This window comes from Coregonus clupeaformis, unplaced genomic scaffold (genome assembly GCF_020615455.1).
Source record: "Coregonus clupeaformis isolate EN_2021a unplaced genomic scaffold, ASM2061545v1 scaf0330, whole genome shotgun sequence".
NCBI classification, from domain to species: domain Eukaryota; kingdom Metazoa; phylum Chordata; class Actinopteri; order Salmoniformes; family Salmonidae; genus Coregonus; species Coregonus clupeaformis.
Window position 1 is genome coordinate 427,678 of NW_025533785.1, and position 5,843 is coordinate 433,520.

Below are 5,843 nucleotides of genomic sequence, written 5' to 3' on the forward strand. Positions count from 1 at the left end.
AGAATGCTGTGGTAGCCATGCTGAATTGTGTGCCTTGAATTCTAAATACATCACAGACAGTGTCACCAGCAAAGCACCCCCACACCATAACACCTCCTCCTCCATGCTTTACAGTGGGAACTACACATGCAGAGATCATCCATTCACCCACAAAGACACGGTGGTTGGAACCAAAAATCTCAAATTTGAACTCCAGACCAAAGGACACATTTCCACCAGTCTAATGTCCATTGCTCGTGTTTCTTGGCCCAAGCAGGTCTCTTCTTTGTATTGGTGTCCTTTAGTATTAGTTTCTTTGCAGCAATTTGACCATGAAGGCTTGATTCACACAGTCCCCTCTGAACAGTTGATGTTGAGATGTGTCTGTGACTTGAACTCTGTGAAGCATTTATTTGGGCTGCAATTTCTGAGGCTGGTAACTCTAATTAACTTATAATAATAATATAATATGCCATTTAGCAGACGCTTTTATCCAAAGCGACTTACAGTCATGCGTGCATACATTTTATTTTATTTTTTTTTGTGTATGGGTGGTCCCGGGGATCGAACCCACTACCTTGGCGTTACAAGCGCCGTGCTCTACCAGCTGAGCTACAGAGGACCAAAGCAGCAGAGCTAACTTTGGGTCTTACATTCCTGTGGCGGTCCTCATGAGAGGCAGTTTCATCATTGCGCTTGATGGTTTTTGCGACTTTCAAAGTTCTTGAAATGTTCTGTATTAACTGACCTTCATGTCCTAAAGTAATGAACGACTGTCATATCTCTTTGCTTATTTGAGCTGTTCTTGCCATAATATGGACTTGGTCTTTTACCAAATAGGGCTATCTTCCGTATACCCCCCCCCCCCTACCTTGTCACAACGCAACTGATTGGCTCAAATGCATTAAGAAGGAAAGAAATTCCACAAATTAACTTTTAAGATGGCACACCTGTTCATTGAAATGCATTCCAGGTGACTACCTCATTAAGCTGGTTGAGAGAATGCCAAGAGTGTGCAAAGCTGTCATCAAGGCAAAGGGTGGCTACTTTGAAGAAACTGAAATATAAAATATATTTTGATTTGTTTAACAGTTTTTTGTTTACTACATGATTCCAAATGTGTTATTTCATACTTTTGATAACTTCACTATTATGCTACAATGTAGAAAATAGTAAAAAATTAAGAAAAACCCTTGAATGAGTAGGTGTGTCCAAACTTTTGACTGGTAGTGTATATATACACAAGTTCTGAATTCAAAATGTCAGCATTCAAAAGAAAAAGTCTCTCATTAGGCAAAACCTGTCTCAACCAATAAAGCACAGGTGGGGTCTACCAGGCACAGATAAAGCTTCCCCTTGAGTTACCCAAAAGTGAACTAATTAGAACATCCCCAAACGGGAACTTAAATACACTGAACAGAAATACTGTACAATCGCAACATGTAAAGTGTTGGTCCAATGTTTCATGAGCTGAAATAAAAGATCCCTTATTTCTCTCAAATTTTGCGCACAGATGTGTTTACATCCCTGTTAATGAGCATTTCTCATTTGCCAAGATAATCCATCCACCTGACAGGTGTGGCATATCAAGAAGCTGATTCAACAGCATGGTCATAACACAGGTGCACCTTTTTCCTGGGGACAATTAAAGGCCACTCTAAAATGTGCAGTTTTGTCACACAACACAATGCCACAGATGCCTCAAGTTTTGAGGGAGCGTGCAATTGGCATGCTGACTTCAGGAATGTCCAACAGAGCTGTTGCCAGAGAATTGAATGTCCATTTCTCTACAATAAGCCTTCTATGTCATTTTAGAGAATTTGGCAGTACATCCAATTGGCCTCACAACCGCAGACCAGGTGTAATCACGCCAGCCCAGGACCTCCACATCCGGCTTCTTTACCTATGCGATGGTCTGAGACCAGACACCCGGACAGCTGATGAAACTGTGAGTTTGCGCATCTGAAGAATTTCTGCACAAACTGTTAGAAAAAGCATAGAGATACCATGACGAGATCCTGAGGTCCATTGTCGCGTCATTCATACGCTGCCATCACTATATTGGGTGGCTGTAAGAAATCACTTTAAGTGAGTTTCAATCAGTTAGATGGCTGAAATCAAAAAGGGAAATGAGATCAATGTTTGTTAATAACAAAGACATACTGATATGGTATGCGTAGAGATTAGTGTTTAGTAAAAGTGTACACATACAGACTGGGAAAAGAAAGAGACAGGGTTATTAACCAGGTGAGCTTTGATGACCGGGTGCATGACAGGGAAAGAGGTTCCTCTTCCATTTCCCCCCCCTCACCTCCAGGAGGTAATTTGGTTGTGAACGAGTGGAGGTTGTGTACCCTGTCATGCATAGGCTTTGATCACTAGCGATGCTAATGTCGTCACGCAACAAAAACAGTACGTCTAACTCAAAGAGCAGGGCACTTTCAGACACAATAGTTATAGGTTGTCACCTAACGTATCAAAAGCAAAGAGATGGCTCAAGGTGAAGTTACACTAGTATGGGCAATGGAGGTTGAGCAGCCTCATTTACTAGCAGAAAACCATTAGCAATACCAGAAGACACTGAATATTACCTGGGTAAAACAAAATTGTACACCTAATTCAAAGTGAAGGGTACCAAAAGACATAGGTTATCACCTAATTCAAGGGTCCACCAAAAAATTATGACTCAAAGTCTGCTGTACTCTCAGCGAGGGAATATTTCATTCACTTATCAAATCATGAAATCAAATCAAATTGTATTTGCCACATGCGCCGAATACAACAGTGAAATGCTTACTTACAAGCCCTTAACCAACAATGCAGTTTTAAGAAAAGAAACAAAAAGTGTCAAGTAAAAAATAAAAATAGCAAATAATTAAAGAGCAGCAGTAAAATAAAATAACAGTAGGGAGGCAATATACAGGGGGTACCGGTACAGAGTCAATGTGCGGGGGCACCGGTTAGTCGAGGTAATTGAGTTAATATGTACATGTGGGTAGAGTTAAAGTGACTATGCATAGATAATAGACAGAGCAATGCAAATAGTCCGGGTAGCCATGATTAGCTGTTCAGGAGTCTTATGGCTTGGAGGTAGAAGCTGTTAAGAAGCCTTTTGGACCTAGACATGGCGCTCCAGTACCGCTTGCCGTGCAATAGCAGAGAGAACAGTCTATGACTAGGGTGGCTGGAGTCTTTGGCAATTTTGAGGGCCTTCCTCTGACACCGCCTGGTATAGAGGTCCTGGATGGCAGAAAGCTTGGCCCCAGTGATGTACTGGGCCGTACGCACTACCCTCTGTCGTGCCTTGCGGTCGGAGGCCGAGCAGTTGCCATACTAGGCGGTGATGCAACCAGTCAGGATGCTCTCGATGGTGCAGCTGTAGAACTTTTTGAGGATCTGAGAACCCTTTTCAAATCTTTTCAGTCTCCTGAGGTGGAATAGGCTTTGTCGTGCCCTCTTCACGACTGTCTTGGTGTGTTTGGACCATGATAGTTTGTTGGTGATGTGGACACCAAGGAACTTGAAGCTCTCAACCTGTTCCACTTAGCAAGGAGAACTTAAACATTGTTATCAGTAATATCACACCACAAGGGACAAATCAAACCACGAATGGCAAATTTGACCACAAATGGTTAATTACCAGACACAGTCTATTCAGCTTAAAATGTAAATCACAACATTTAAACTTAGACAAAATGTGAATACCAAAGTGACGATTTTGTTCGTTATAGCAAGACAAATCCAAAGCTTATACAACTTGCACACATAAAACGGATCAGGGATGAGAAACTTCTACACTCTTAGAAGTAACCTTTTTGGGTTCTAAAAAGTCCCACACTTTCCGGTTCAAAAAGGTTCCTCTGGGAAGCCCTGTGTAAAGGGGTCTTCGAGGAACCCCTGTGTAGAAGTTCAAACCGGAACCTTTTTGAGATGGGAGGGCTTCAATTTTGAACCTTTTTAATAATATATTGTAGAGGTGGCAGCCTATCAGAAGATTGGAGGCATGGCTTATTGGAGGCTTGGCTTTCAGATAGTTATTTTTGGCCACCCGTTAGAGTAAATGTCATTCCTGTTCATCATGTTAAGTTTGTACACTGAATATTTATGCATATTCTAATATAATTTTAATAATATTAACATTGATGATTACATATAGTAATACAGTGCTAACTATTCCAACTTTGTGATTTGCATAGGTTCTTGAGGAACTCATACACCTCTGTAATCCTCATTGACGCTACAAATGTCTGTGCTCATCCTTACATGTGATGACAATACAACAGAACAGGAATGACATTTACTCCCAAAGGAGGATTAAAAAATATATATCTGAAAGCCACGCCGCTACTAAGACAAGCCTCCAGTACAGGGTTCCTCCAGGGTCCTTTTGCTACATTGAAACATTAAAGGTTCCTCCAAGAACCTCTCATCTAAACGAATATGAACAATTGATTGGCAATGGTTCCGTGAGGATTTCCAGGGTTCCTCGAGTCACCACCAATTCTAAGAGTGTATGCTAAAACCTTAAAACACGTCACAAGGAAAATGTAATGTGCCTACACTCTGGTAGGAGGTCAGCGGCTGAGACGGGGAGAGAAGAGCGTTTGAACTCTTACCATCTCGCTCTTTTAACAACTCGAAAGAAAATTGAAAAGTTCAAACATGTCGGCTTAGTGCATGAACACCATCAGTTTTAATAACTTCTGCAGTTATATCAAGTCAAACGCAATTTTCAGCACCTTGGGGAGGTGCCAGGAGAGGAATTTCACAAAGAGGGTTTTAGGCGGCTCATAAACCAAGAATTATGAGTTGATATTATTGAAATCAGCTCTTAGACACAGGTCTAATTAGAACACGTGCTAAGCAGAACGAAATCGTAAGTTGCTTGCAAATTGACACTTTTTCCCCCAAACAATTGTAGTCTACCATTGGCTGATAGGTTACTGGTTAAAGCTTGGCATACAACTCAAAACAATAACCTGTTTTTCTGTTGGAAAGCTCTATATTAGGCAATTATGACCCAGTGTTTTTCTACATGACCATTCACACAATTTGTCGGTAGAAATGCGCTATTATGACCCAGCTATCTCTACCCGACCATGCATTTACACAATTGAACTTCAGTCCGGATGGCAACTGAGTTACGGCCCAAATTAGTTGAAATCAAAGCAAGGAAATGTCAAAAGCTCTGTACCAGGGGCAGGCTTATGCACAATGGGACCGATTCAGACTTAGGAACTTGCGCCTTTCCTACACACACCTTTCCTACACACTTCTCAGTATTTGCGTTCTGCAAGTGTGGCTACCTTGCGCGCTCTGAATAAATTGCATTCAACCGCTGAAAACCCTCCCACTTGCTGGCCAACAGTTTTTCTTGCTGAGTTTTCTTTCAATAGGGTTTTCAGCAAATTTATCTTAAGCCATCCCTTTAAATACAGTGTAGTTAGAATTTTGTCAACAGCCTATAATTAAGACATTCGAGAGTGCCCATCTCTGCAAGTTAAAAGGCCGCACAGTTGATATGCTTCAGTTTGCTGTCATGTCTGGTTTCACATTTGTTTCCAGCAATTATAAGGTCAAATAGATCTAAAACAAGTGTGACTTATAGTTACAATTCCCTTATCCAAACAGATGACTAATTTACCTAGCTCTTATCAATTCATGGGTTGCATGTTTCGTCACAATATTGTTTTGAATGTTCGTTTTGGACTGATGCCCAACTGAGCATTCTACTCAATGCATCGTCAATGAGTATTAATAATAATAAATAATATGCCATTTAGCAGACGCTTTTATCCAAAGCGACTTACAGTCATGCGTGCATACATTTTTACGTATGGGTGGTCCCGGGGATCGAACCCACT